Genomic DNA, 9,685 nt, shown 5'->3' with positions numbered 1-9,685 from the left:
AGCTTGTTTCCTTCCCAGTGTAAGAATTGGCTTTTGTAGTCTGGTCTGCCCTGTTCCCATGATGCACTGGGCCAGGGACAGACTAATTTGCATACAGCCAGGTTTTGAAACTGGGATGGTGCAATGAGCTAAAAAACGGTGTTGGATCTAGCCCTGATCTCTTGACTGGGTGAGAGTATTCTGCTTAATTCAGAGACTCTGTCCATCACCACCCCTTGTTGTAAATAATTTTGTCCACCCTAAGCGTGGAAGGGTATACTCAGATGTGAGTCCCTTGCTCATTGCACCATCAGGATTCAAGCAAGCCGGGCCGAAGACGGCTGAAATGCCAGAAACCGGTCCCCGGAAGCTTGTTTCCTTCCCAGTGTAAGAATTGGCTTTTGTAGTCTGGTCTGCCCTGTTCCCATGATGCACTGGGCCAGGGACAGACTAATTTGCATACAGCCAGGTTTTGAAACTGGGATGGTGCAATGAGCTAAAAAACGGTGTTGGATCTAGCCCTGATCTCTTGACTGGGTGAGAGTATTCTGCTTAATTCAGAGACTCTGTCCATCACCACCCCTTGTTGTAAATAATTTTGTCCACCCTAAGCGTGGAAGGGTATACTCAGATGTGAGTCCCTTGCTCATTGCACCATCAGGATTCAAGCAAGCCGGGCCGAAGACGGCTGAAATGCCAGAAACCGGTCCCCGGAAGCTTGTTTCCTTCCCAGTGTAAGAATTGGCTTTTGTAGTCTGGTCTGCCCTGTTCCCATGATGCACTGGGCCAGGGACAGACTAATTTGCATACAGCCAGGTTTTGAAACTGGGATGGTGCAATGAGCTAAAAAACGGTGTTGGATCTAGCCCTGATCTCTTGACTGGGTGAGAGTATTCTGCTTAATTCAGAGACTCTGTCCATCACCACCCCTTGTTGTAAATAATTTTGTCCACCCTAAGCGTGGAAGGGTATACTCAGATGTGAGTCCCTTGCTCATTGCACCATCAGGATTCAAGCAAGCCGGGCCGAAGACGGCTAAAATGCCAGAAACCGGTCCCCGGAAGCTTGTTTCCTTCCCAGTGTAAGAATTGGCTTTTGTAGTCTGGTCTGCCCTGTTCCCATGATGCACTGGGCCAGGGACAGACTAATTTGCATACAGCCAGGTTTTGAAACTGGGATGGTGCAATGAGCTAAAAAACGGTGTTGGATCTAGCCCTGATCTCTTGACTGGGTGAGAGTATTCTGCTTAATTCAGAGACTCTGTCCATCACCACCCCTTGTTGTAAATAATTTTGTCCACCCCAAGCGTGGAAGGGTATACTCAGATGTGAGTCCCTTGCTCATTGCACCATCAGGATTCAAGCAAGCCGGGCCGAAGACGGCTGAAATGCCAGAAACCGGTCCCCGGAAGCTTGTTTCCTTCCCAGTGTAAGAATTGGCTTTTGTAGTCTGGTCTGCCCTGTTCCCATGATGCACTGGGCCAGGGACAGACTAATTTGCATACAGCCAGGTTTTGAAACTGGGATGGTGCAATGAGCTAAAAAACGGTGTTGGATCTAGCCCTGATCTCTTGACTGGGTGAGAGTATTCTGGTTAATTCAGAGACTCTGTCCATCACCACCCCTGGTTGTAAATAATTTTGTCCACCCTAAGCGTGGAAGGGTATACTCAGATGTGAGTCCCTTGCTCATTGCACCATCAGGATTCAAGCAAGCCGGGCCGAAGACGGCTGAAATGCCAGAAACCGGTCCCCGGAAGCTTGTTTCCTTCCCAGTGTAAGAATTGGCTTTTGTAGTCTGGTCTGCCCTGTTCCCATGATGCACTGGGCCAGGGACAGACTAATTTGCATACAGCCAGGTTTTGAAACTGGGATGGTGCAATGAGCTAAAAAACGGTGTTGGATCTAGCCCTGATCTCTTGACTGGGTGAGAGTATTCTGCTTAATTCAGAGACTCTGTCCATCACCACCCCTTGTTGTAAATAATTTTGTCCACCCTACGCGTGGAAGGGTATACTCAGATGTGAGTCCCTTGCTCATTGCACCATCAGGATTCAAGCAAGCCGGGCCGAAGACGGCTGAAATGCCAGAAACCGGTCCCCGGAAGCTTGTTTCCTTCCCAGTGTAAGAATTGGCTTTTGTAGTCTGGTCTGCCCTGTTCCCATGATGCACTGGGCCAGGGACAGACTAATTTGCATACAGCCAGGTTTTGAAACTGGGATGGTGCAATGAGCTAAAAAACGGTGTTGGATCTAGCCCTGATCTCTTGACTGGGTGTGAGTATTCTGCTTAATTCAGAGACTCTGTCCATCACCACCCCTTGTTGTAAATAATTTTGTCCACCCCAAGCGTGGAAGTGTATACTCAGATGTGAGTCCCTTGCTCATTGCACCATCAGGATTCAAGCAAGCCGGGCCGAAGACGGCTGAAATGCCAGAAACCGGTCCCCGGAAGCTTGTTTCCTTCCCAGTGTAAGAATTGGCTTTTGTAGTCTGGTCTGCCCTGTTCCCATGATGCACTGGGCCAGGGACAGACTAATTTGCATACAGCCAGGTTTTGAAACTGGGATGGTGCAATGAGCTAAAAAACGGTGTTGGATCTAGCCCTGATCTCTTGACTGGGTGAGAGTATTCTGCTTAATTCAGAGACTCTGTCCATCACCACCCCTTGTTGTAAATAATTTTGTCCACCCTAAGCATGGAAGGGTATACTCAGATGTGAGTCCCTTGCTCAGTGCACCATCAGGATTCAAGCAAGCCGGGCCGAAGACGGCTGAAAGGCCAGAAACCGGTCCCCGGAAGCTTGTTTCCTTCCCAGTGTAAGAATTGGCTTTTGTAGTCTGGTCTGCCCTGTTCCCATGATGCACTGGGCCAGGGACAGACTAATTTGCATACAGCCAGGTTTTGAAACTGGGATGGTGCAATGAGCTAAAAAACGGTGTTGGATCTAGCCCTGATCTCTTGACTGGGTGAGAGTATTCTGCTTAATTCAGAGACTCTGTCCATCACCACCCCTTGTTGTAAATAATCTTGCTTAAATAAGTCGCCCGGCAAGCCATCCAAGCCGGGCGCTTTTCCGGTTGTGAGACCTGTAATAGCTGCTTGGACTTCCGTCTCTGTAAAAGGTACACCTTCTGTGTACCCAATTCCCCCCATGGTCCCGCCGGCTCCCTGCGTCCTTCGGGAGCCGGCATTGCATTTCCACATGGGGAGCTGTTAAGATGCAGCTCTCCATGTGGAAAACCAATTTGGTTTGAATTTTGAAAGCGAGAGCAGGTTTCCCTGCTCTCTCTTTCAAAATTCAAACCAAGTTTGCTATGGCAGGGCAGGAGCCGCGAGGCTCCCGCCCTGCCATAGTAAACTACAGTGTCCTGGAGGTGGGCACCCTGGGACACTGCAGGAGCCGGCCCTGGGGGGTGGCGTTCCCGAGGGTCATCAATGGCTCCAGGAGGGGAGCCGCACTGCCCCCCTCCTCACATTTTCAAAGCCCCGGGGGGTGGTGGTCCCCGGGGCTGGGGGGCCCTCACAGACCCCACAATCTAAATATTTAGAGCCCCGGGGAGGTGGCGGTCCCTGGGGCGTGTGGGGGGCTTGAGCCCCTCCCACACAGGGTATTTTTTTTTTTAAAAGCCCCTGGGCTGCGGGGGGCTGTGAGCCCCCCACCACTCTTTTCTGAAAGTACCGGGGGTGGTGGTCCCCGGGGCTGGAGGGGCCTGAGAGCCACCTACAACTAATTTAACTAAGCCCCGGGGGTGTCGGTCCCCGGGGCGGTGGGGCCTGAGAGCCCCCCGACTAATGTAAATAAGCCCTGGGTGTGGTGGTCCCTGGGGCTGGGGGGCCTGAGAGCCCCCACCTAATTCAAAGAAGCCCTGGGGTCGCGGTCCATGGGGCTGGGACATAATAAGTATTGCCCCGGGATTTGGCCCCCCGGGGGCTAATTAACAATGAAGCGCGGGCTTCGCTTTCTTTTATTTCGGCCAAAATTCGCTCTGGGTGCGCGAATCACTCCGATTTCGTATTTTTTTAATGCTTTTTTTGGCCCTGGGGGTCCTTGTGGGACCCCCTGAGCAGGCATAGGGGGTCAGGGTGTTTCTACCCTCCCCCCTTTTTGTGTTTTGCGAGTTTTGGCACAAGATGGCTGTCAACACTTCCTGGTATGGAGTGTTGACAGCCAATTAGCATACAGCTCGTAGCAGGGTGCGCGGATCCTGCGCGGCCATAGATATCACTATGATTTTACTTTTGATTTTGTCAGGAACTACTGAACGGATTTACACCACTTAACCAAAAGGCACGACTCTGAACCAAGGGTTACTTCTTTGCCAAATTTAGTGTAATTCCGTTCAGCAGTTTGGGCTGTAGCTGTGAATAAAGGTTCCTATGGGAAATTGCATGGGGAAAACACGTTTTAGGAACCCCCTATTTTCTCGGCCCCTGCTTGACGAATCAACCCGAGACTTTCAGGATAGGAGCGGACTGGAGCATGGCCACCAGTTTTAAGAATTTTGCGAAGATTCGTCAACCGGCGCCAAAGTTATTCCAAATAGAATGTTGCGGATTTCCTATGGCTAATAGGTCCTAACTATAACTACCTACTGGCGACCGCCAGTAGGTAATATATATATATACATATATATATATATATATATATATATATATATATATATATATATATATATATATATATATATATATATATATATATATATATATATATATATATACATATATATATATATATATATATATATATATATACACATATATATATATAGAAACACACTCCTCCTCCAAAGAAAGAGATGAGGCCCGTCTGGGGAAACAAATGAGGACTTTATTCACGGCACCAGCATAGAAAAACAGCACAGCAATATGTATGGCGTATGCATTTCGGCTCCTGCCTCTTCAGCGCCTGTTGTGCAATTGGGATGAGGGCGCTCACTCTCGGATATAAATATCCCGCCCCATCTCTCTACTGACGTGCCGCTCCGCCCACAGGTGAGTGTAATCAACACCTTCAATTAGTGTGGCGCGCCTGGGATGGTTGCGCCTACAAGTCCCAAGATGCAGTGTTGTTGCAGCAATCTTGTAGTGGGGAAAAACGAGCGTGCACCTGAAAGGCTGGGCCACAAAGCAAAGTCCCCCGAGTCCCCATAACCACACCAACCCCCAAAGTCACAGGGATCCATCTCCGCGGGGGCAAAGCATAAGTATGCCTCGCCCAGCGTGCAGTTAATAACTGCAACACCGCTCCAATTCATCCCGGTGTGTGGAGGTGGGCCAAGGTCCATCCAGTAGCCTGGAAACAAAACAAAGTCCACCGCAGCAGAGACCAATAGGACCGAGGCCAACTTGTAGTGTGGGGGCCTCATGAGCGCGATACTGGTCACTCGCGCTGAAATTGATAGAAACACACTCCTCCTCCAAAGAAAGAGATGAGGCCCGTCTGGGGAAACAAATGAGGACTTTATTCACGGCACCAGCATAGAAAAACAGCACAGCAATATGTATGGCGTATGCATTTCGGCTCCTGCCTCTTCAGCGCCTGTTGTGCAATTGGGATGAGGGCGCTCACTCTCGGATATAAATATCCCGCCCCATCTCTCTACTGACGTGCCGCTCCGCCCACAGGTGAGTGTAATCAACACCTTCAATTAGTGTGGCGCGCCTGGGATGGTTGCGCCTACAAGTCCCAAGATGCAGTGTTGTTGCAGCAATCTTGTAGTGGGGAAAAACGAGCGTGCACCTGAAAGGCTGGGCCACAAAGCAAAGTCCCCCGAGTCCCCATAACCACACCAACCCCCAAAGTCACAGGGATCCATCTCCGCGGGGGCAAAGCATAAGTATGCCTCGCCCAGCGTGCAGTTAATAACTGCAACACCGCTCCAATTCATCCCGGTGTGTGGAGGTGGGCCAAGGTCCATCCAGTAGCCTGGAAACAAAACAAAGTCCACCGCAGCAGAGACCAATAGGACCGAGGCCAACTTGTAGTGTGGGGGCCTCATGAGCGCGATACTGGTCACTCGCGCTGAAATTGATAGAAACACACTCCTCCTCCAAAGAAAGAGATGAGGCCCGTCTGGGGAAACAAATGAGGACTTTATTCACGGCACCAGCATAGAAAAACAGCACAGCAATATGTATGGCGTATGCATTTCGGCTCCTGCCTCTTCAGCGCCTGTTGTGCAATTGGGATGAGGGCGCTCACTCTCGGATATAAATATCCCGCCCCATCTCTCTACTGACGTGCCGCTCCGCCCACAGGTGAGTGTAATCAACACCTTCAATTAGTGTGGCGCGCCTGGGATGGTTGCGCCTACAAGTCCCAAGATGCAGTGTTGTTGCAGCAATCTTGTAGTGGGGAAAAACGAGCGTGCACCTGAAAGGCTGGGCCACAAAGCAAAGTCCCCCGAGTCCCCATAACCACACCAACCCCCAAAGTCACAGGGATCCATCTCCGCGGGGGCAAAGCATAAGTATGCCTCGCCCAGCGTGCAGTTAATAACTGCAACACCGCTCCAATTCATCCCGGTGTGTGGAGGTGGGCCAAGGTCCATCCAGTAGCCTGGAAACAAAACAAAGTCCACCGCAGCAGAGACCAATAGGACCGAGGCCAACTTGTAGTGTGGGGGCCTCATGAGCGCGATACTGGTCACTCGCGCTGAAATTGATAGAAACACACTCCTCCTCCAAAGAAAGAGATGAGGCCCGTCTGGGGAAACAAATGAGGACTTTATTCACGGCACCAGCATAGAAAAACAGCACAGCAATATGTATGGCGTATGCATTTCGGCTCCTGCCTCTTCAGCGCCTGTTGTGCAATTGGGATGAGGGCGCTCACTCTCGGATATAAATATCCCGCCCCATCTCTCTACTGACGTGCCGCTCTTTATTCACTGAAAAAACCATAGGTTATAGACCATATATAGTTAGGAATTAGCATTTACAAAACCTTGAAAATTCACTGAAAAAACCATAGGTTATAGACCATATATAGTTAGGAATTAGCATTTAAAAAACCTTATTTTACTCACACAAAACCATTGAAATTCCATATATAGTTAGTTGCACTAACTATATATCGCGCACCCGCAATCCACTGCTGATCATGTCACATATTACATCATTCATGACATGGTCAGTGACATCACTGATGACATCACTGATGACATCTCAAATGACATCACTGATGAGATCACTGATGACGTCATCCAGTGACTGTGTGTTTCTGTGAAGTTTAAATATGTTTTACATATTGAAGAATGAGTAGATGTATAAGTGTCTGGACGAAGGATTTAGTAGGTGCATGACTGAATGTATGAGTGAGTGATTAAATGTGTCTCACTGAGTGCATGGGTTAGTGACTAAACTGTCTTAATTTGTGCATCATTATGTCTGTTGTTCTGTAAACTGCTGCATGTGTTGATCATTAGCTATACGAGAGGCTATATGTGTTATTAATTGGTTGCCCAAGTATTTCTATGGCAGATTGAGTTTGTGTGGGGGTGGCTGGAAGGTGTGTGACTCTATGCATAGATGTGTGAGCAGTTTATTCACTAGGTGTATGAGTTCAAGACTGCATGTGGAAACAGCTACATGGGCAGTTGACTGTGTGCATGAGTGTATTGATGAGTGAATGGATATCTCAATGCTACATGTCATAGTAAGTACATATGTTAAACACAGTACATGTGAGAGTTGGCATATATAAATAACTGTGCATGAGAGCCACTGAATGAGTGAGTGGTTGTATCGATCATTGTGAACTTGTATCAGGGATTGTATAAGAGAGTAAATATGTGTTAGTATATGTTTCAATAAGTAAGGTGTGTTTAACTGTATAGTTGAAGAAATGGAGGTGAGATTGTTTCTTTGCATGACTGACTGGGTGTGTGAGTAACTCCATGGATGAGTGGCAGTGTGTGAGTGTCTGTATACACTGAGTGTATCTAAGGTTATATTAGAGCCTGAAGAGGTTTATCGTATTAGCACAAGAATGATGTCAAATGAGATGTCATCAGTGATGTCATCAGTGATGTCATTTGAGATGTCATCAGTGATGTCATCAGTGATGTCACTGACCATGTCATGAATGATGTAATATGTGACATGATCAGCAGTGGATTGCGGGTGCGCGATATATAGTTAGTGCAACTAACTATATATGGAATTTCAATGGTTTTGTGTGAGTAAAATAAGGTTTTTTAAATGCTAATTCCTAACTATATATGGTCTATAACCTATGGTTTTTTCAGTGAATTTTCAAGGTTTTGTAAATGCTAATTCCTAACTATATATGGTCTATAACCTATGGTTTTTTCAGTGAATTTCAATGGTTTTTTAATAGCAAATATCATAAGCTGTCGAATGTCAAGTACGTGGTAAGTGAAAACATTTTCGTGTTTATGCACACTGATCTGCTTTGAATGGTGCCCCCCCCCCTCATTTCTATTAGGAGTACTCTCTCTTTGCAGATAGTGAAAGGTAGTTAACGCAGGCCTTTGCCCCCGTTGTAATCCGTCGTGCCTGCTTCTCTCTCCATTTGATTGATTGTTATCCAAGTATTTACTATTTTAGAATTAGTTCTCTTTGGTTCATTCTCTATTTACAAACAAACACAGAGTCGCAATACTCTGTTTAGTCTTTGCAGATAACGAAAAATCGTGTAAAAGGAATCGAGCAAAATCAGTAGGCCACTAATGGGATCTCTTTTTGACCTCGCTAAAATAGAAACATTAGGAACAACCCCTCATGACAAATACAAAACTAGTGAGATGAACTGAACTCCACACAATGATGGCTGCAAAACAGCTCGGCTCCGCCACCCACCCCGCCCAAAATAACGATAAAGAGCGGCTGCCATGATTGGTTGCGGAATGGCCACGACGGAGCTACGAAATGGTGCTGCTCTCATGCTAACCCCAGCTTCAGTCTGAAACATCCAGAAACACTGTAGACTACCAATTCGATCAGTTCCGGTAGCGCCCCAATGTAACCCGGTAGAGAAGAACTAGCCCTCCCCTCTTTGACTGATGGTTCTTGTTGCCTGTCCCTTCTGTTGTCATTTAACAGAACTATTTAGCCTGCTGAAAGGGGTTGTGTTTCGACCGCTGGTTGGTAGAGACATTTTGACTATATTCTGGACCTGCGTTGTCGCGTAATGCGTCATATGATGCGCCGCGTTAGCACATCCGGAAGTCATCCGGGGCGCGCAGCGCGTAACGTAAGCATAACAAGTCATGTGACTTGTTAATAAAACTTTTCATTGGTTCATTTTACTTTTCTTATTCTAATGATGAAAGCCTTGGTCATATCACCTAAAAATTACGCTTTTAATTACTTCCGAACATTATTTTTTCTTAAATATATGTTATAATGTTCCAGGCTAATGTACTTTCCCGGAAATTTTACAACTGTCCTGCAAGTAAAATATATTCTTTTTTCGAGAAAAAGAGCGTTTCTTTGTCCCATGACGGAGCCGTTGAGCAAAAGAGGGTCGACCTGCTGTCTTAGTCGCCGATACGCCTGAATATGAGATTCTTATCGATCACTTTATGTTGCAGGAATAGAAAACACAACAGCCCTTGACCATTTATCTTTACTGCGTTCCTTCGTATTATACCTTTTACCCTTCATGTAATTGGTCTGCTTTATTTCACTTGCCTTTTAATGATTCTAAAACAGTGACTATTATTAAAAACTTTACCAA

Source organism: Lissotriton helveticus, chromosome 5_1 (genome assembly GCF_964261635.1).
Source record: "Lissotriton helveticus chromosome 5_1, aLisHel1.1, whole genome shotgun sequence".
In the NCBI taxonomy this organism is placed as follows: Eukaryota; Metazoa; Chordata; class Amphibia; order Caudata; family Salamandridae; genus Lissotriton; species Lissotriton helveticus.
This window is presented reverse-complemented; position numbering follows the sequence as displayed.